Raw genomic sequence first — 23043 nt, 5'->3', positions numbered from 1 at the left:
GGCCACTCTGTAGGTAATGCACCAGATCACCAGCGTCTCTCTACAGATGGATGCCCACTCAATGTATGCGTGCTTCTTTGTGAGTGCTGCAGAGAGCTAGGTACCGTCAGCCTCCACAATGCATCCATCCTGTGCCAGACACTTAGGCAGCAGCCCACCACAGCTCCCCCCTGCCCTCTTCTTCAAGTACAGCCCCCCAGAGACTACTACGGCTACAAAGTATGAAGAATGGCTGTCAATCGCATACCTCAGAAGATTTACCAACCTTAAATTGTGACTGAGTGCATTTGGAGGATGTGGTGGATTGGTGCTGTTCCCAAGAGTGCAGAAAGTCAATATTAAATGATGTTTCTCATTCTTTTCCCCATCCACTCCCTGTATGATTACAGCAAGAAATTGTAAAAATGCATTTTACAGTAGTGTGTGTGGACAAGGGATCGGAATTGCTAAAGAATTTAGTGGTCATATTTCTGTTTTATCGATTCTGGTTCAATAACAGTTCCACTTTGAGGAAATCAAATCAAAAACAATTCAAAAGCAGTCTGTTGAAAAATTATGAGACCCTCGAAGTATAGTATACGGCAGACAAACAGAGATACATCGAAAAGAATTCTTTAAAATGTTCGTACTGCAGTTTTTTAATGGCATTTCCTGAAATTCAATTATTGGTCCTAACTACATATTAAATTTGTCCATTCATTCACCCTTGTGTATCTTTAATTGAACATTTGAATCATATCAATCTGTCTCAGTGATGTCACGGGATGGGAAGTAGCATACTGATCTGAGTCAGATTAACTTTATAAACACTGACTCAAACATTCACACTCGTTTGTTCGATAGTTGGACTGGACTTTGTATTTTGATTTACTACAACCAGCTTGCCATTTATTCAGAAGTCGTATCATATACATTATGACGAACTGCATCATTCCTTCAGTATGTGGACTTGCGCAATAGCCTATTTGATTCACTAAAATAGATGAGTCCATTAAAATAAGTCTTGAAAGAGTCATTTTTAAGTCTGTTTTTGATTCACTTAAAAGAACCACGAATTATTAAGTCAGTTCGAGAAATCATGAGATTTGTGTAGTAGTTAGATTTCTTTAGATGCTTCTAGTAGTTGTAAAGCGTCGTTAAAAATTAGTGCGTACTGCACCTCTCTACAAATGCCCGTTCGAAAATCTGCAGCTCAACCGAAGAAGTCTCGACCAGAAGTAAATACCTAAATAATTTAGTGTTTGCCAAAGGTTTATTCTACATTGTCTTCTCTGTTTAGCTCCACGTGTTGCTTATAGAATTACAAAGTCCAAAATAAGTCGCAATTTTCTAAGTGCTTTCTGCGTACAGTGATGTGTTAAAATCTCTGATCAGTTCTCTCACGTGGCACACAGCCCTCTTCCCTTAAGTGTCGAACCCACACCATTTATAGCCTCGCAGTAACCTACAATCTTATTATGAGATTTAACTTTGCCTCAACTGGACTTGTAGATGAGCAGTGCTCTAGTCCCGCTCCTCAACTCAACTCAACTCAACTCAACTCAACTCAATAAATGACTGGAAATAGTTGTAAGGCGCTATATCGCTCGCGTTATGACAGACAAATCAACCCTGCCATGTCTCTGTCTGTGCGGAATACATAAAGGCTCTGTCTTGAATTAATCACTCGCTCTTTAATGGATCTTTGAGGATAGCGCTTGACGCAGTGAGGAGCTGCAGCTCTTTGTATTCCGAGGCCAAGAGGAACCTTGTGTGTGTGTGTGTGTGTGTGTTTTTTGTTTGCTTGCTGTTTGCAGTTTTTTTTTTGTGCCCCCCGTCCGATATCTACTGGCTCTTAGAAAATGTCAAGGGGATACATGGTGACATAGGGACCCCGGTTTGGTTACGGAGAGACTCTAGCTTCGCTCTGCGAAAAAGGTGAGTGAGAAATGCTTTAGATTTTCGCATATACGTCGCTTCTAACGTTGGGTTTGTTGAACGAGAAATGAAACGAGTGCAATTGTTGGCTGAGACATGTAAGTTATAGGCTACGTGTGGCTTTTGTACAGCCACGTATTTGCAACAAATGCCTCGGTGTGACTTGTCTAACTTATAAATGCATCGTCGAGTGTGTTGAGTTTGACAGCGCGCCTTAACAGACTCGAAATGAACATGAATTCGCTTCGTTTTGCACTAAGGCGTGATTGTATATAGACGTTCAAATGTGCACGCGAGTTCTGAGCGCGTTTCTTTTGGAGTCATTTGGCATTCTGCATGGAATAATTTGACACATACTGACATGATGTGGTCATATATGGAATTCTAAGATACATTAACCAAGGAAACTCTATATGAATTTAGTTGATGGGTTGTTGAACTCTAAAGCGTCTCAGAGATGTTACAGGACTGAATATCTCGTGCTTTAGCCAACATTTCCAGAATGTCGCCAAATGTTTCAGGACCTTGGACAGCAGATAGGTTTAATTTGCCGCTAGAGTTCGCCTTTAACCATAAAAATTACAACTGATGGCCCCTTTCAGCCCTCAGTCGCTATTTTATTGAATCGCGTGAGTGCGATTTGTACATGGCAAATACGCTTATCGTAGCTAAGCCTATCTGTTTACACCAACACAGCTCCGAAAGTTTGCCAGTCTAGTAGCCTATTTCCAGTATGATTATAACCATGCAAAAGCGCTGCTTACTGTATCTAAAATACAATTTGGTTTTCCAGTTGTGTGTAGAGTTGCTGTTGAGTGAAAAAGCCGTGCATGAGTTTCTCCCTGAGGACTGCACGTTAAGATTGCTAAATTAAGAAATCATTTGAAGCTAGTGGTCTAATAAATTATTCAGAAACATTATAATTGAGTTGAGATTGAATATATGGCGCAGACATCCTTTGGAGTAAGTCAGAATTCAAAGAATTAGCCTATATGGAGTAGATTAAGTGATTTCATAAAACATTGAGATCAGGAAAAATAACACTTTACAAACATACTCTGTTTAAAAAAAGTGCTGAAGGGGTTTAAATAGAAAAGACATGAAAAATTCCCAAACCTAATCTTGTATACTAGGAGTATCAGTGCAAATGCCTAGTTATCTGTGTTGCATTCTTGAAATATTTGCATCCAATTGGATATGCATCCTAACTGACATAACTGTACAGTTAAATGAACTTTGAGAGTCACTCTCAGAAATATCCAAAGCATATTAGGTCACCAAGTAACACAGTTCATAATATAAGAAATTAGCTTAGTCCGGCATGCTACTGTCAGAGCAGTGTATTGTAAGAACTCGATCAGCAAACGAAAAAAGGTGTTTCAACTTATAAGCACCCCTTTAAAAGACACAAATGCATTTAGCAGGACAAACATGCACATTTGACAGGCCAAAACGTTTGTTAAATGAAAGATTTTGTATGTTGAGACTGATAAATGACTCTCTGAGTTCTCAAAACACAAAATATTAGGATTTTAAAAGCTTTTTCAGTGGAAATTAACTAAATAATTTTGGTCTTACAGAGCTGTTTTATTTTGACTGTAACAGGTTGCATATCCTGCAAAGTATTGTTGTAGCTTAAAATAATCAATGTTTTTTTAATTGTAATAAATGCCATGAACATGCAAATCGTATATGTGTTAAATATCTTAACTAAAGACCCTCTGGAGTATATTCAGGGTACCTTGTGTCAGAATGATTATTATTATTATTTGGGATTTTAGTGCATGTTGGTATCATTGCTGAAAAAATCATTCACTACAGCCTGTACATAGATGACCGATGGTTAATCGCACTCTTTAGGCAACATCAGATACACTGAGAATCTCCACCCTCACTTTAATTCATTGGTAAAGGGCAAATCTAAATCATTCTGAAAATCAAATCTAAATAAGTCGTCAGGAGGAATTACTCAAGAGCTGCGCCTAACCATAACGTAACGTTCAACAAAGAGTTGCGTTGTTCAAAAAAACCAAACATAATTTGCTAGATGTGTGCATCTGTCCTCCCCTCTCTCTCTCTCTCTCTCTCTCTCTCTCTCTCTCTCTCTCTCCCTCCATCTCTCTTATCTTGATTATGCAGCTTGAAGATTGAGTCAGCTGTTTTGTATGCAAGGTGTCTGAGCCAGGCTCTTTGTGGAGGAGAGAGCAATCGTGCCGCGGATACAGAGAAAGAGAGAGATGGATAGACAGACAGATAGACAGACAGAGTGAGCAAAGATGGCAAGATGGGAGTGAAAAAATGGTATGTCTATGTGCGGTGTTGCATTAGCACTCTCATATTAATATCATATTATCTAGCTTTATAAAAAGCGTCCTTTTTGCCTGCTACACTCACATAGGGCATAACGAATGATAAATTATGTAGCCACCCCAATGTGCTCACTTAATACATAGAGTCATAAAACACAAGTGCAATTGTTGGTGATATGTGAGGTAGAAGGCTTTTACAGCCCCACTGAGTGTGTTGATAATTGATAAAGACTGTTCCGAACCAATCATTCTGAGAGATGAGTGCCGTGATCCAGAGTACAGAGGAGAATAAAAGAGAATATTTAGGTGAATAAAAGAGAATATTTAGGAACACATAGGTGAGGCAAACGCACACTCTAAAAAATGCTGGGTTGTTTTAACCCAATTGTGGGTCAAATATGGACAAACCCGAAATGTTGGGTTAAAAATGTAATGTAAAAATTTAACCCAACGGCTGGGTTAGTCCATATTTGACCCAAAGTTGGGTTAAAACAACCCAGCTTTTTTTAGAGTGCAGCTATCAAAACTATGAGATATTTGAAATTATAGCTTCATTGTCATAATGTTAGTTTGTTTCTGTGTCTATAGCTGCGGTACCAATGGAGTATTAGATAACTACTGAAATGCTTTGGCTGTTAAAGATGTTAATAACTAGAATTTTAATATCTAATAGAACTGTTTTTATGAAAAGATTTTATGTTTTTGAAAATAAAAATCCCTTATGCTCATCAGTGTTGCATTTATTTGATTAAAAAATACAGTTAAAATAATAATATTGTGAAATATTGTTTTCTCTGTTAATATATTTTTAACGTTTAACATATTCCCGTAAAGCTGAATTTCCAATCGCTATTACTCCCGTCTTCAGTGTCACATGTCACATTCTAATAGGCTGATTTCAAGAAACATTCATTATTATCAATCTTGAAAACAGTTGTGCTGCTTAATATTTTTGTGCAAACCAGCATCATACATGTTTTTTCATGTTTCTTTGATGAATAGAATGTTTAATGCCTGGTTCAGATTACACGATTGTAAACCGATTTTGGCACGATCCGTTTGACGTAGGGCGTCGTGGGGATTCGTAAACGACAATGGGGGTCGGGACGCAAGATTCGATCGTATCATCTCGTATAGTGTGTCATAGTGGGCGACAACCTACGCCGCGTCTGCGATGCTTCACGACATCACGACAAAAAGACTAGCATGTTTATTTTTTTAACGGTCGTCCACGACGGTTTCGTCACGTCTGAAGTTGACCAATAGGAGCACAGAAGCTTTTCTGTACACAACTTTCAAAAATAGTGAAACGAAAGAGAGTCGATGGTGCTAACGTTAAAACTAAAAGTAAAAATATATTAGAAAACAATATTTTACCTTAAGTTCTCTTTTTGGATTGACAGCCTATACTGTCCTCTTCGAGCAATCCAGAAACGTGTCCATTGGCTGGTTTTCTTTCTTTTTTTTACTTTTTTCTGAACACAGGACAGCCAATACAACACTCACCGCTTCATCCATTGTTTGTGTTACGTTCGTAGTTTCTAGTAGTTTCTACTACTTTCGCCTTCTCGATGACATCACGCACGCCGTTAAAGACTAGCTTGCCACAAGACTAGCTTACAGCAAACAACGAAGCAGACTATATACAAGTTGAGCAAGCAATCTCATTGGCTGCAGATGAATTATTCTTAATTAGAATAATTAAAAGATTAATGTTAAGACATAAAACATGCATCTGATTAATTTTAGACATGCATGGTTTATTCATAAGATACCAATTTTGCTTGTAGCTGTATTTTAGAAAAGCTACAGGTAGGCACTTATCTGGGTATAAACACCGCGGATAGACCTCTTGGTATCATGCAGGAATGTGACATGACTATATGAGACTGGAAGGACCCTATCTTTATTCATACGCCAGTCTCCTAGAACTGAGGCGGAGGAGGTTGAATAGGGAAGGAGGGGCTGTCCGTGGTCCTGAACACCCATGAGAGGCTGTTGGACTGAAGTGGAATATTGGGCTTTGATTTGTTGTGATATGAAGTATGTACTTTAGATAGATGTTTTGTGTTTACACATTGAGACGGCAGTCTTTTGATTTTTAAATTGATGGGGATGTTGTAAGCCTGTGGCGATGTCCCTTGCGCTTCAACGCACATTAGCAGCTGGATATGTCTTGTTGCAAACAAAGGTTTTACTATACCTGAATGCTTGAGGGCCTTCAATACAGTGACATGGACATTCAAGGTCTGTTTTTGAATGATTTGTTTTTTTTTTTCCACTTTTCTTATCCCGGGCACAATACCTCTTGGCAGCAATGCACGGCCGTGTTGGGAGGGACTGACTGGAGGCTGACAGCAAGTGTTAAGCCTTGCGACAGCTTGAAATTGACAAGTAATTAAAATTTGAAGCAAATGTTCAGAAAGGGGAAAATGGAGGTTTCAGTGAGCATCCGGTGGCCTACAGTGTGTTAAATACGTGACTGGAACTCGCAGATAAGGCCGAAATTACAAATCTGATGTCCTTACAGCCTTTGCCCTTGAGTTCTGTTTTATTTCAATTTAGCAAAGCAAAGATTGCACAGTTGTTGCGATTGTATCTCTTGGAAAGCACACAAATGGCATTAACAGCTTCACCTTGAATCAGCAGCTTGTATGAGTCATTAAGCGCATGGATAGCGATTAGAGAGCGGTATGGGCCATTCTAACCCTGCAAGCACCGTGGCGAAGTTTGCTTTGGAGCACACTGAAGATGTCACTGTCAGTCGCAGCTGTATTAAATTCAAATGATGCTCTTGCTATTAGGATAAGATAACATTTACTAAGCGGGAGCAGTGTTTTGGAACTGTTGGTGAAACAGATAGTCCCTAAATAACCTATGTGTAGTTAGTGAAGGATACAGTTCTGGAGAGTGCATGCAAATTAGTTTTGCAATAGATCTGGAATCTTGCTTACAGCATAAAGCGGTTGCAGTTAAGTCCAAACAGTATTTCATATTGCTAAATCGATGTGGCTATGGCATGGGTCAATTGAGCTTATTTTTTGTCTAATCTATTTATTTATTCAATAATACAATTCATAACACACACACACAGTTATGTATATATATATATATACATATAGGTGCAACCTATACATACAGCAAAAATTAAAAATTATTACAGGAAATTATATTATTTTATTGTCATATAGAATTCATTTATATGGTGATTGAGATCGGTTCAGTCGCATAATGAAGCGCAATGAAAATATGTTATTGCTACTTGATTTTTTTTTTTCCATCTTTAGCACTTATATATCATTGACCCATACACTGAGACCAGTTTAAGCATCTCTTTTCATTAATGTCTATTGCTAGAAATTACTGTGCAGTTTGCTCTTATTATGGGCAAATCCTTTAGTGATCAGGCATGACGACCGGGAGCATAAGGGATATTGAACGTTTCCACCCCTTCGTCGTCGTCATCCCTCCTGCGAAGTAATTAGAGGTCTGGATACAGAGTAGCATGGCTGCAAAATCCATTAAAGCTGGTAATACATAACAGGTTTGTCAATGCTCACTTCAGAGGTTATTTTATTGATTGAGTTTTTGAGCAGCCATTCACTCTCCTCATGAGTTCTTTCTCTCTTGCTGTTATATTCTCATGTGTGCTTGGCTGATGAATATACATAGTGCAGATATCAATCAGATTGCCATGCTTTTAGAGGTTATAAGATCAGTGTAATCATAAATCATGGGTGTATCGATAAAATGTGTGATTCATGTGACAAAGCAAAAGTTGTATCATTTTTCTTTACTATCATAAAGGTCACTTCCACAAAAACTTTTACATACATGCTGCTCACATATTATTGTATCAGAGTTTGTGCTGAATATAGTGTAATCAGACTTCAGCCATTCAAAATGTTATAAGCCTTCATGTCAACTAGACTGTCTGGTTAATATCTGCTAACACTTTATTTTGATGCTCCACAACAGACATTCCACTAACTATAACTTTGCAACTACATATAAACTACTACATAAAATAAATAATAAGCACAATAAAAGTGAATCTATTTGAGAAAAGCTTCCTTTTTTAATATAAAAGTGTGTGTGTATACACTGTAAAAATGAATACGCTATATCTAATCAATAAAATTGTGACAACAGATTACAAGCAATATTATTAATTTATCAAATTAGAACTGAGTAATAAATAATCAAATTAATTCCTTAAAAGTTAACCATTTAAAATGAGTAAAATTTACACCAACAATTTACACTCTTTATTGTATATTTCCAATATTGAAGACACCTGATGTTAACAAGCAGAATCACTGAAGGAGAAAACCAAACGTTTTAAGTCACCATTATGGTGATCAATGTTTGTTTTAGTTGGGCTCTTGTCACTTTAAGTTTTGTTAAAATATACCTGAGTTATAACAGCCAGGTGAACAAATAGAAAAGGTTATCTGATGGTGTTGGTTATGTGTTGACATATATATATATATATATATATATATATATATATATGAAGAGTTCAGATGCAAAAGCCTCTAAGTGCCGTTTGAAATTTTCTTCTAAAATGAGCATTTTTATCAAGCTTGTATATCTAAGTTCAGTAATTTCACTTAAATGGCAATGAAGATTACCTATTAATTGTCATTTAAGTGAAATTACTGAACTTAAATATACAAGATTGATAAAAATGGTCATTTTAGAAGAAAATTTCTAATGGCATTTAGATGCTTTTGCATCTGAACTCTTCATATATATATATATATATATATATATATATATATATATATATATATATATACATTTTGTAACAGCATATATATGTATATATATTTATATATGTATTTTAACAATCACTTGACTGGTTAACTTAATTTGGAATTAATTTGATTAATTATTACTCAATTCTAATTTGTTAAATTTAATTAATAATATTGCTTGTAATCTGTTGCCACAATTTTATTGCTTAGATATAGCATTTTCATTTTTTCTCAGTGTACTACAGTTCAAAAGTGTTTACAAATTTTTTTATGCTCATCAAGGCGACATTTGTTTAATCAAAAATACATAAAGATTGTTTGCTCAAATAAAAGTATTTGAAACATTAATACAATTTAAAATAACTGTTTCCTATTTTAAAATATGTTGAAAATGAAATGTATTCCTGAAATGTCAAAGTTGAATTTTTGCTGCTAAATTTGAGCTTTTTTAATAATAGCTTTTTTTTTTTTTTAATATATATACATCTTTTGTAACAGCATCAAGTTATTCCCTCTTTGTTGAATACAATTATTAATAATAATAAAAAGAAAATTGTACTTACCCAAATCGTGGGAATGGTATGAATGTATGTTTTCCATAAAAATATTAACAGCAAAATCTTTGTTTTCAACCATGATAATAATAAGAAATGTTTCTAAAATCCAGTTAGAATGACAAATAACTTTAGTCAGGGTTCCATCATAGTGTCATAGTATTTAACAGGATCAATATTCTTGATCACTCTGCATGTCAAGCAAGAGCTGACGCTTGCATATACTTCACATACTCACTGTAAAATTGCTTCCTATTGAATGAAATGTCCATATAGCAATCACTGTAATTAGTTCACATTGGAACTCAAGGTCTGTGAAATGACTCCAATGCCAAAGCCAATATAATACTTGTGAGGCAGTCCAAATACACCGTCTAAGAGTATTTCAGGGAACTCTCAACATAAAGCATGAATCCAGTAATGTGCAGTTCTTAATAATGCTTTTGGCTGGATGGAAAAGCGTTGTGTCCTTTCATACTCTTCTCATGATCAATACTTTCTATTTCTACTTTCTTGAATGAACGACACGCTGGCTCACTGTGAATGCTGTGTTTTTAGTTCAGTGACAGACACCATGAACTGTACATTTTGTTTGTAAAATGCATAGTTAAAAAACTGAAAGTGTGTGTTTGTAAACTACAATATAACAATGGCAATAGTTTTGATGGTGATGTTGATAGAGATAGAGCTTTAGAGATGATAGAGATTTTCTTCATACAAAATTATTTACTATAATTAATTACATATCCATTATAATTGTAATTCCAGTGTAGGCAAACTCAAGTCTTTCTTCTTACATTCTTAAACAACTGTAGGTTGGATTCAAATGTAGTAGGTTTATTAAAGATGCAGTTGAGCGTTTTTCCTCTTTGTCGCCATCTCTGTTTGAAATATGCAATTGCAGTCATTCACGGAATTATCAACTTTACGTGTATATATATATATATATATATATATATATATATGTATTATTTTACACTAATAATCAAATGTCAGTACACTGTTATAAACATATTTTTGAAGTAAGTAAACATTATTTTAATGTTTTTATGAGAAAATACAAGAAATAGTGTTTCTACTTTAAATTTTCATGTTTAAACTGAATGTGTTACTTGCAGTTTGTTTGTAATTACTTAAGATATTTACTAGCAATTTCTGAGTAAAAACAATTATCTGTGCCATTCTTTTTCAGTACACATTTTCAAGTCATTTTGATTGTATATATGTTAATCAGACCACTTCGTTAGCTGTGTGTCAACTCACTCTCATTCGAGTATTAGACTGTCTGCTTAATATCTGCTAACACTTTATTTTGATGCTCCTGAACAGACAATCTACTGGCTATAAGTAATTTTGCAACTACGTCAACTTATTCGAATCCTACCAGTCTACCGATAGCACTCTAATGAGAGTTAGAGATTTAGGTGCAACAGTCCTTATTGTCAACAAAATGTGTTAAAGGGACCATCAAAATTAAGTGAAACCAAGTTTAAAATGTCATTTTGTTTCAGAGCTGCATCGTTTGTTTCATGAGTAGAACTACGTGTTAAGCAATAGTTTTAAATCTCGAACACTTCTGGAAACATGGTCTGTCACTTTGCACTCCATTTGAAAATGAAGAAATTGCAACGGTTCGTTTATTACGTTTCAAGATTTGACTCATTGCCTAGTGGGACAGAATAAGATGAGATATTAGAAATGTGTTGAGAAAGAAAGTGTAGAAATAAATTGAGAAACAGGTGCATGGAAACAGCCAAACTACCATCTGCTAGAAAATGCTTTAGGCCTCTGGAAGAACAACAACAACAAAACACAACAACACTGTCTCATACTTGCAGATCTGATTAATGTCTTTGTCTGCTCACCAAAGACAATTCAAACAGATTGGAAAAATGTGTATAATGGGATGTCTCTCAGGAAATGAAATGGGAAACAAAGGTAATATCACTCACTGTGTGGTGCTGTACATATGGTGGTAGAGAAGGAAAAAGCTGTGAAAGCAAACACCATGTCTGTCTTTGTGTCAAGTATGTCACTGTTTACCCTCTCCTGGGGAAAAGCTCATTTATAATCTGACTGTGTGGCTTGTTCATCACAGTAAATAATAGGCTACTTCATGCCCACATGACAATTCAAACAGTCCACTCTTCAGATTTCACTCAGTCCCATCCTCTCCCCCTTTGAATCTGCAGGGCAATTTATCCGTGTGTAGAGCCGTATCACGTTCGGACAGAGCGCCTTCTTTTTTTCTTTCTGACAGACTTATCTTGTTCATGGGGAGAAGTTTACGAGAGGATGTTTTTCTCTGACAGCATCACAAAGGAAAGAGTCGGGCAGGTCATCGGTCCATAGTCAAACACGCCGTTAGCGTGAACTGTGCACTCTACAAAGAGCGGATATCAAATATTTTCCATCCTTTTAGGACGTCTTTTTGTGTTCTTTTGTAAGCGGCCATCACAACATTTACACAAAACTTGAACATCAAATACAAATGTTGGTCAGTTGGAATAACGTGTTTCTATGACCTATTTATGCAAATAAATCAGCCTGCAAATAAACAAAAAAATACAGTTAAAGGTACAATATGCAGGATTTTTGCCGTAAAATAACCACTAGGCCAATGTTATATATTTTGTTTAGTCGATTACTTACAATAGCCCAAATGTTTCAAACTATTTGTAAATCATGAGAAAATTGCGATTTTTAACCAAGGAAATAGGGCGTGTGAGCAGGGGTGAGGAGTCATATTCACGTTACCTCCGTTTTCCACCAGGTTTGACCTCGTACTGCAATAGTAACCATGGCAACAGACGTGGACAACTGGGTCGGTTATGCCCGATATGCGTGTTCAACAGCGTGAGCGTCCCTAGCAGGGTTTTGTTGAAACATTATGGACCATGGCAAGCAGACTTTGAGACACAAAGAGGACTAAAACAAAGATCAACATCTTTCGAGATGCCGAGAGCTCCACGTCCACGGCTAACTTCGACTTGACAGAGACGCGAGTGTTGCATGTTACTTGAGCAAACAGGTGAGCAAATTAATGTATATAAAACTGATCAATGTTATGTAGTTCAACATGATGAAAAGTTAGAATATGATCTGTATGTTAGTCTAGCTTAGTCTCAAAGAGCCAACAAACAACCTAACTAATATTCAACACACTCAAATGCCGTTTAGTGTGATAGTGAAACTGTTAGAGCAAGTGAAGCAGCGCTGCGTTACCTCAAGTTTAATTCCTCTAATAAACTGACCTGTGTGAGTAATTCAGCGTGTAGTTCGGTAGAATTAAATGTCCTTATTCCTTTATATCCGCGGGACTCACGTTGCGTGAGGCGCTGGTATACGTCTAGCAATCGCTAGATTGTTAAAAACATCAATGTATTCACTCATCCATAAAAGATCGACGACAAGATCCATAATTCCGCTTAAAGCGGAATATACGTCATTAATATACGCCTTTGTTATTGTAAGAGGTTAGCGACCCCTGTTGTTGAAACAATCTTGCATATTGTACCTTTAATTTTTTTGTACAGTTTAGATATTTTCCTAGATTGTTTTTGAGAACCTCTTGACCCAATTGAAATGATGGACCCACATTTCTCATGCAACTTATCAATGCCACTTCCTCCAATAAATAAATCAATATAAAATCAGCACTGTGGAATGTTTAAAGTATGAGGAAACGTTTTCAACGACTTTTGCAACCAACCGTTCAGAGAAATAGCTTTGATACTTAACAGTGAGGAATATTTTCCGAGGTGTCTGTAGAGTTGTCTAGCAGGCATGTGGAGCATTGTTGATGCTGAATGTGAGCAAGCCCTTAACAAGAACCTGTTACATATTAATATGACAAAGCCAAAAGGGCAGAGATTCTATGACCAATATCTTGCTAATGTGCACCATTGATCCCTGCTTTTTCCGGGATACCATTAAGGACTCCTATAGTTGTTCAAAGTTCAGGAGATAATTAAGTAAAATGTCTTTTAAACTCTATTGAGTGCAGATTGCACCCACTGCCAAGATGGGTTTTAATGCATCAGATTTTAAGGGCCTCTAAGCATTTCTGCCACGATGGACCATAAATTTCACTTTTGGCTGGCACAGGCTTACCTCAGAGCAAGCATCTGTCCATAATTAAGGGCCGGGGATTGTTTTATATCATTTATCTGATGCCTATTTAAGAGGTCACATGATTCTTTCATTAGAAATCGTTGGGAAATCAACTGATATTCCCTTGCAGTGTGGAGATAAAGAGCACAGTTGCCATAGAAACTGTCTCTGAAGTTGCCGGAAAACATACAGTCCTAGCGTCTACTTATTAAAAATGTGCCAATATTCACACAGTTTGTTGGCTACGCTCTATGCTAACATTCCAATTAGACTGTATCGCTACACCGAGGATGGGACCTCTGCTCAGACCTCTTTTAGCGTTAATTTCATTCAGAGGTTTACATGCATCTGTATATAATTACAGTGCGTACATCACTCTTGAAAGATTCAAGCTCCATATTGGTTAAAAAATTAGTTGTTAGCTTGATATAAGCCTGCTGGTTTGACAATCTGCTTTAATGTCACATCCAGACACTCTTGAAGTGGAGGCAGACATCTTAATCGCTTTAATGAGTTTATTGGAGACTCAGGACTTTTTTTTATATAAATTTAAAAAAATATATACACACATTTAACTATTTTCATCTCAACTCTCTCCTATTATCCCTAGGCCATCTTTTTTTTTTCTTTTTTGTTGTTGAGCTCTGAGAACTAAATGAGGTGTATTTGACAGAGTAAGAGTATAGAGCTACAAAATGAAGCAGATATCACCGTTCAGATAATTTGATCTTGGAAGAATTTGATGAAAGATGTTGGAGTTTATATCTTAGCAAATCTAATCACAGTGTCATTGTTGCTATCTCTTTTGAAACTCCGGAGGACACACATCTGAGAAAAAAAATCGGAAGAGAAATCTTACAAGAAGGTGATTTGAGCATTTAATCTCATTGTTGTCTAGCAGAAACAATTGGGATATTAGAGAGAGGTCTCACTGGCGATTTGTCTTTTTCCTGTGGCCTTTTCTTGAATCCGTATTGGGAATGAGTGAGACGAAACGGCAAAAAGCTACAGATTATTTTGCAGCCTTTTAAAAAGTGTTTGTCACTTGTTGTTTTGCCTCGAGTGGTTCCAGCCATGTAGACCCCTGCCTAGTCATTTCCACAAAAGCGGCCAATCCGATGATGATGGATTGCAGCCTAATGAAGGTGGACGTAGCATTGGGCTTTCAGGGCAGCAACTTCACACAGCAACACCTACTGAATTAAATCAATTTAACTCAGTATATTTGTGTGCCCTTAGCAATAAATTCGATCTCACTGCATGCCAAGCTTAAAGAAAGCCTTTTTTACGGCTTTCCCAATTCAGATTACACTGTGACATTCATTCAACCGCCTTTTCTTCCCCCGTCTGTTCACAGGCTTTGCCAAAGTCCAGGTGGATTTCAGTAATTACGTTGGCATGTCGATGCGAAATGATCAAAACCCATCCCTCGTTTTCACGTAAAAACAGTCTCGCCAAATGAGACGATAATACGCGAGTCCTTCACGTGTTGCATGAGGATGATTTGCAGGCCTGCGGTTTTAATGATCATTATCCTGGCCCGACAGCTGGTAGAAACAGTGGTGCCTCCCCAGCTGCAGCGCGTGAGACTGATGCTCCACCTGTTGTCTCCTTACCCACATGCCCACTGCTTCTCATTAAACAGCGCCGGCTTTCACAGCCAATCAGAATGACCCACTGATTACCTATTGTGAAGGCGGGAAAAGACTGGAAGAGAGAGATACTGTAAAAGAGAGAGAGAGAGGGAAAAGGGGAACACGGAAAGCACTTTCTCACCATGGGATTGGAGATTGCAGCGCGTGTGAGGTGTTATCCTGAAGATAAATATGGATATTCACAAAAGTACTGCGTGCCAATTACAGCTTCTCACTTCAGCGCTGGACCACCTGAGCCAGAAAGCAGTAAGAGAGTTAAAGATGTGAGAACGATCTCCTCTGGGCTCTACTTGAGTAAAAAAGCAGGGAAAAAGAAAAACGTGATCAGGCTACGCTGTGGGTATTTACCTCCATCTGATCCTATCACTTTTACACAGCCGTGGAGTAAGTGTACACGCTGTTAAAACGTCCCATAGATTTAATCCAGGTACACTCCAGTTTTACAGAGCTATCAGATGCCAGTAAAGAAGGATATTCCAGCCTAATTTTGTCGTTTTTTTTTGTGCTTGTGTGTGTGTGTATTCTTGAATAAGAGTAAATGATCAAGCCATTCTCAAATGAGGCTTTTAAAATCTAGATCGATTAGTAATGAAATATTTAACTTGCAGGGTTATAAAAGGCAATCAATGAAATGTGCACTTGATGAAAAGTCAGGGGTGGTTTGGTGCTTTATTTTTCCATTTGTATTTTTTTTTCTGGCGTCTAAAAATGTAAAGAAGAAATCAGTCTGTAAATAAAGGCTCTACATTTTGGACTGGATAAAAGAAAAGCAAGTAAAGAGGTTACTGCTGGCCTTAAATGGGAAGGCTATGCCATGGCCAAAAGCGTAGTCTTTCTTAAAAGGGCTTTAGAATTATGTGGATCATTGCTCTAATTCTTCTTTTCTTGTTGATATTTCCCTCATAAATGCATGCGAGTGTTCTCTGCTGTAGGTTAGCTTCAACATTTTGTGCTTATACAGAAAAACTAATTGCACAACCAAATTGATGTCCAATTTTTTTTAAGGTTACCTCTCCCACCTCAGAGCACCTCAGAAATTCACTTTTTCTTTTACCTTCATTGTGGAAAGGGTTATTTGCTTACAAACATTGCCCACATTAACTTTCCTAGTAAGAAATGCAATGCATTTTCTATTCTCTCCACCCCCAACAAACCCAGACCAATTCCTTCCTTCATTCGTATTTCCTAAATGTAATAACCAAATCTAAAAATCCCTCCAAGGATGTGCTCAGGTAATCGGCAAGACAATAACAGAAGTGCTGTCCTTCCTGCGGCAAACCAAACCAAATCCAATCTTATTTGATTAACATTACATAATTCACCTGATTAGCTATGACTTATGACCTTTGAATTAATCAACCCACTCAGTTCATACGCTGTCAACCTTATTTGTTATGAGTGTGACTTTTATTGCTCCTCTCCACCCATGAGAGTGAAGCATGCTGGTGAAAATACAGTAAAGCGCCGAGGCTCTTAAGGCACCAAGCTGCTTAAAACAACGAGGGGTGGGCACATTAATCACGTTATAAAAAGGCAGAAAATCCAATTAATTCTATTTGATATTCCAATAAGATCTGGGTCTGATTAAACACTCTAATCTCTTCTGACCACCATACAAATCTACATTACCCATATTCAGAACAGTGGGGAATATCTCCCTAAGTGGAAAAGAGACTTTTTTTTTAAATCCAAACAACTGTATCACTAACTGTCTGATCACATTTTCACGGTTAAATGCTTATCTCTGGTGGTTCGTGCTTTTTTCCTGTGTACTTTTAATTAGAGCGGTTGTGTCTTTCACCTCTCATTAATCACATTGCTCCAGAAACCCCTTATGCTATGAGCCTTGGTAGAGCCAATGCTTGTTTCATCGTATATATATATATATATATATATATATATATATATATATATATATATATATATATTTATGACTCAGCCTCTCTGTATCCCAACAAAGCGGTGTTTCTCCTTGTGGAAATGTTGTGAAGAGAGCATGGCAAAAGCAGGTCTCATCTCATCAGCAGAGCACAGTCCTGGTTAAATATGCAAGAAGCCTTTCTGCTAGACATTCCCTCAGGAGATGGACCAGAAGCTGCTCCATTTAATCTGTGAAGAAGAGGAAGGGTGCTCTGAAGGATACACTGTCCCTTGTCCCTTGTTGCACATATCTTACACGTCACCTATGTTTACACCAAATGGTCACAAAATGTGCCGCGTTGAGTGACATAGAAAACTTTTATCAATACTCAGTACTGTAAGTTCTTACGTCGAAATGATGACTAAATGAAAGCTTTAGCATAAGTTCTGCCAGGAAGACTTAATTACTGCGTTACTTAGTTACATTTAAATCTATTAGATCACATCCTTATTCTTACTGCATAAGAGTGGTACTTGCACATGTTTGACCCCGCTCGTACAGTTTTGGGAACCTGGCTTCAGCTTCCCAACCTGTCCTGGTGGGTCGTCAGGACCATCAGACTTGACTATGCGATTCAGTACGCATAATCTCCTCCCAGCTTCTGAGGAGTCTGCTGCACTATGGTCAGGAGCTATGATTGCGAAAGGGAACGTCTCAGTTACGTATGTTACCTTTCGTTTCCTGAGTAGGTAACGGAGACGCAGTGTTGGGGAGTAGTTAACTACAAGTAGCGAAGCTACTAACTTAACTACATTTTTCAGTAGCTTGGCAGTAGCTCAGTTGCTTTTTAAACAGTGTAGCTTTTCCAGTAGCTAACTACTTTTTGCAGCAAGTAGCGGTGTAGCGCGAGCAAAAGCTACATTGCTACATTGTCGAGCCTGCACGAATCAGCCCGATGCAAGGATATTCTTCTTCTTGTTAGATTACAAACTCATTTTTTGCCATTACCGCCACCTGTTGTTTAATCACGCATCTTGCGGCTAACGGTTCACTGACGTAAAGAAGTGGGTTGACAGTGACACACCCAGGTGACGGCAGATTTTGAGGATGGAGAAACAAACGTTAATTACCCATGGTCTTATTTGTCCAAGTTCAATCGTTATTTTTGAGAAAATGTTCTAAATGCAATTTATGTTGAATGTATATTTCGTTCTTGCAATGTTGTAGGCTATTTGTTGCAATTTTGCACTTTTGACAAACAGTCTGAGATATTTGAGTGTTGTGTGTAATAAAACAATACTCTATAAAATCATAATTGTATTGCATTGTTTTAAACACTAAATATTTGAATTAAAACATTCATCAGACACTTATTTAATTATTTATAATTATATAATTTATAACATCTTATGATGATAATTGATAATATAATATTTATAATATGTTGTTCAAAAAGTAAAAGTAGTTTCAATGTAGCTAGCTACTTTTGGATAGTAACTTGTAGTGTAGCTAACTACTCTTCCAAAAGGGTAGCTTGACTGTAGTTTAACTACTTCAACGTACGAGTAGCTTGTAGCTTGTCAAACTACAGTTTCAGAGTAGCTTCCCCAACACTGCGGAGACGTTACATCTTCCTGCCACTTCCGCTATTCTGGTGGAACACCAAGCTCAGTATTGGCTCCTCAGCAGGGAAACATGTCTGCATTGTGCCAACGTTCTTCCTTATATACCCACGAGGTGACGAGTTACTCTATGCAAATTCAGCAGACCCATGGCATTTCTTTGCCATTGGCTCATTTTGTAACAATCATTTTGTAATCATAAATAATGAGTGTTACTTCTTTTACTTCTTTCTCCATGAGTGCCACTAAAGGAGAAACCACAACGACCACAGGCTTTTCATCACGTCCCATCATCTTAATGACCGTCAGAGCCAGCTGATAAGTTACACTTTTCCCGAATCATTTAGGAAGGACGCCAAAAATATCTTTCCGATCGACAAATGCCTTGATTTCAGTTCTCTGTTTGTCTATTAAAATGAATGCGCTGTTGATTTTTTTTTACAAAAGAGGCGACAGCGGAATCTATACATCTCAATTCTCCAGCTGCAGTCATCTTTGACAAGCGCACTTTGATGACGTGAGGATTACGTTACTGAAGACCACCTGTCAATCATCGTATAAAGCCCGCCCTGGCAATTTGATTGGCCCGATGATTTCTAAATCATAATTACTCCTCAATGGATCGAACTTCCCGTCCAAAAAATGTTGTGGGCGGAGTTCGGGCTGGCATCCAGGCTAGGCTCGAGGCCCTTTCCTGATCTGTTTCCTATCATCTGTCTATCTATCTATCTATCTATCTATCTATCTATCTATCTATCTATCTATCTATCTATCTATCTATCTATCTATCTGTCTGTCTGTCTGTCTGTCTGTCTGTCTGTCTGTCTGTCTGTCTGTCTGTCTGTCTGTCTGTCTGTCTGTCTCTTTGCTCTTTTCAACAGTGATGTTGTGCAATTTTTGGTCACAAAAAATGGATTTGGTCCAGACCTCAACATTTAAAAATATATATCCGTCGTGTTACGTTATCATCATTCTACAAGGCACATCTGTTGTAAGTAACAAAATAGTATAAAGCCAGACAGTTCTCCATGGCTCCATGTGCTTGCCGGTGTATATTTTGCTTGTATATGTGTGTGTGAACAACACATTTTGGCAGCAGGTGCATAGTTCTAGTGTAAGACGCTGGCAGTGGGCCCTGAGGATACCGCTGCCTCTGTCATGCCCATGTTTGCGCTGGATTGCATCTGCGTTCACTCCTCTCAGGCTCTGAACAGCTCATGCTGTAGCAGATCTCAGATGCTCAGTGGTAATATTAACAGTTAGTGTGTAAGACAATAAAATGCAGATTGCTTTGACCCCTGGAGTTGATCTCTCTTGCTTGGTCTGTTTGTATCACGGGGGAAAAAACAGGCATGAATGGAAGCTCTATTGCCTGGAGAACCAGTTGTCTTTGCGGATACAGAATAATGAATTCAAAGTCAAAACATTGCTTTAAATGACATCATGTGAGGCAGATGTCCTATGACCCCTGGAAGGAGTTTTGGAAAGCACAGATATCAAAGGGAAAGTCAAAATACCATGGCTGTGGAAATCAGTATATGGCTTTACTTCTGCTTTAGTGAGCCTGGGGATATTTAACAGTGCCACGGCTCATTGGATTTGACAATTTTTACATGCTGTAATTTGGAGTTTTGGTGCAAAGAGGAGCAAAGGCGTTTTTGAGAGCTGTTTAAGAATTTAAGACATTTGTGCCTCTTTCTCATCAGCAGACTTGGTTTTCATGTTGCAATGGAGACTGGTGCGTGTTGTCACACGGGAATGTAATATATTTTAAAATGTTATTCATTCCTGTGATGTCAAAGCTGATTTTTCAACATACTCAAGTTTCTAGAGTTACCTTCAGAAATGTCTATAAGTCTATTGTCTAATATGATGATTTGCTGCTCAAGAAACAATTCTTCTTATTATTATCAATGTTGGAAACTTGATATGTGTTCAGCATTTCACTGTCAATTTTGATTTAATGTGTCTTTGCTGAGTAAAAATATTCATAAAAAAGTGACTGACCCCAAACTTTTAAAAAGTAGTGTACATTATTATATTTTTGCTCTATATCTATTGGGTAACAAGTGAGCACAATAAAACCCACACTGGTGTTCATTTCATAAATAAGAGTATTTTTCATTTGTTTTGTTGTCACATAATAGTCCCCCCTCCCCCATTTTTTTGTCTTTTGAAAGTATGTTTTTATGTTCACATTTTTGCTTTTTTTCTTAATTTGTTTGAAATGCTATCATAGGTTGTTTAATGTGACAACTTCCCCCCAAGCCCCAATACGCCTAGAGTAACGTGTTCAGTGCCTTTTTCCCCATGGACCAAGTGTGCCGCACAAGCCCTCAAAAGTGAAGTCAAAACGTCTCGATCGCTCCCCTGTGACCGGTCCAAGTATAGCTCATAACCCCCCCGCCTCCCCATGTTATTCAATGGGACGCGAGACCAACTAAACAATTAAATTACACTTCACATATCCTTTTTCCAAAGATAGTTTCTGTCATTTACTGTAGTTTCTATCACGTTGATGTAATTTCAAGTGTTCGTCTTTAAAATAAGTTTGTTTTTAGTTAGTTGTGTGATGATAAAAACGGTGCTCTGACATCATGGTTGACAGCTGTGATGACGACTATGTGGTTAGTAGTTGTATTTAGCTTATTTTAACGAGGTTCTGCAATCAGCAGACATCATTGGAGAAGAACGAAGCTGAAAGTGCGGGGTGTGTGCTTGCGTTTGATTCAGCGAGAATGAGGGCGCGGCCTTGATTTCGCGGTTTTACTTCCTGACTGCGCATGTCTGGTCCCGAAAACAGCAACTGCGCAGACTCAAGTTCCAAGATGTCAGCGTCATATCGCGACACTGGCGGCTTCAGTTCTCCGTCCATCTTTTTTTACAGTCTATGCCATGGACATGTTCAACAGCTTGTTTTATAGCTATGAATTTAAAGTAAGTGCAGATCACATATGTGTGCTGGAGTAAAAGTGTTTATCAGGACTGGTGTGTTGTGTTTTCTGCAGCAGCTGATCAGGGAACTAGAGCATTGAGTCTCAGCAGAGGCTGGAGAGCAGCCAGCAGCAGGTGAGAAACCCCAGTAAACCACCTGCTCAGTCCACGACTAATGACAGTAATGGAGAGATACAGTACGCACATGACTCATCTAATGGCATTCGACTGAATGCGTCCAAAGCCAGAAACAAATACGCTCGTTGTCTTGACTTTTGGAGGGATTCATTTACGAATCCTCCCCAAATGCTTTCAGTTCTTTTGAGTCATTCTCAGTTTGCCGCTCTACATGCCAAAGAGCTGTTGGTATGTTTTCTCGGGGGTTTCTCTGGCAGGTTGGAACAATTAGGGAGTGAATATAGGGGTATTTAAACACAGTTCTACTCATCACTGCTTGTTATTAGTAATCTCAGCCCTGGCTCATGTGGATGATTATGTTACATAATACCTGTTGTTAATGCTCCTGCTCTAAGTTTGTTTGATTAAATTGCTGTGGGTGTATATTGGTATGTGTGTATATTGCCTTGCAGTTGCCATGCAGCAGTGCGGAGCTGAAAACAGTCAGCTCTCTCCAGCTCTCATCTGAATTACCTGTCCACATTGATTAGAGGGACTACACTCGAATGAGATCTTAGATTTTTTAGCCTTCAGAATTAAGATAAGCCTCTTTCTTGCCGTGCAAGTTACACCCAGTTGACCCTCCTTCAGAGTGGCACATCAGCAGCTGTGGGGCCTTTAGACTCACAAATCACCAAGGGTCTCGAACTGTTCGACTAACTAGCGCCGTGACTGTTGTTTTCCCCAGTTCTCTACCTTGTGCACTCAACCGTTTCTTTCCAACCACTGCTGCCTCAAATCCTCACCTGCTTCACAGCATCCCTCATTACTAGCATCCTTGCACTGAAAAAAACAAAAACAAAACAAAAAAAAAAACATTCAAACTTTTTTTTGTATTTTTTTGTATATATATATATATATAGCAAAAATATCCAAGCAAAATTTACTTGCGAAAGTATATAAAACTTTTTTAAAGTACATCTTGCTTTAAGCATGCACACACACACACACACACACACACATATATATATATTACAGACTGCAAACTGCAAACCTACTACATTACTGTGTGGTAAAAACCACTCCACCTCAAACAGAAGGGACCCTGCAGCCAGTTGTAAAAATGACAAAGTCCATTACTATTTTCTGGGTATTATGGACACCTACACAGAGAGGTGTAAAAGGATGGCTAGCGGCATCA

General features: G+C 37.8%; 1 protein-coding gene across 1 annotated transcript in view; it reads left to right on the top strand.

Moving 5' to 3' along the window:
- Positions 1 to 1420: 1420 nt before the first annotated feature.
- Positions 1421 to 23043, top strand: part of elfn1a (extracellular leucine rich repeat and fibronectin type III domain containing 1a) — a 105443-nt gene continuing 83820 nt past the window's right edge. Inside the window, exon 1 of the mRNA XM_039675077.2 lies at positions 1421 to 1917. The gene's annotated coding sequence lies outside the window, so the exon portion shown is untranslated. The remainder of the gene's footprint in view (positions 1918 to 23043) is intronic.

The sequence above is a fragment of the Pimephales promelas genome, chromosome 3 (assembly GCF_988280905.1).
Source record: "Pimephales promelas chromosome 3, fPimPro1.hap1.1, whole genome shotgun sequence".
Classification (NCBI taxonomy): Eukaryota; Metazoa; Chordata; class Actinopteri; order Cypriniformes; family Leuciscidae; genus Pimephales; species Pimephales promelas.
The sequence above is the reverse complement of the archived record's forward strand: the minus strand, read 5'-3'. Positions and strand labels throughout refer to the sequence as shown.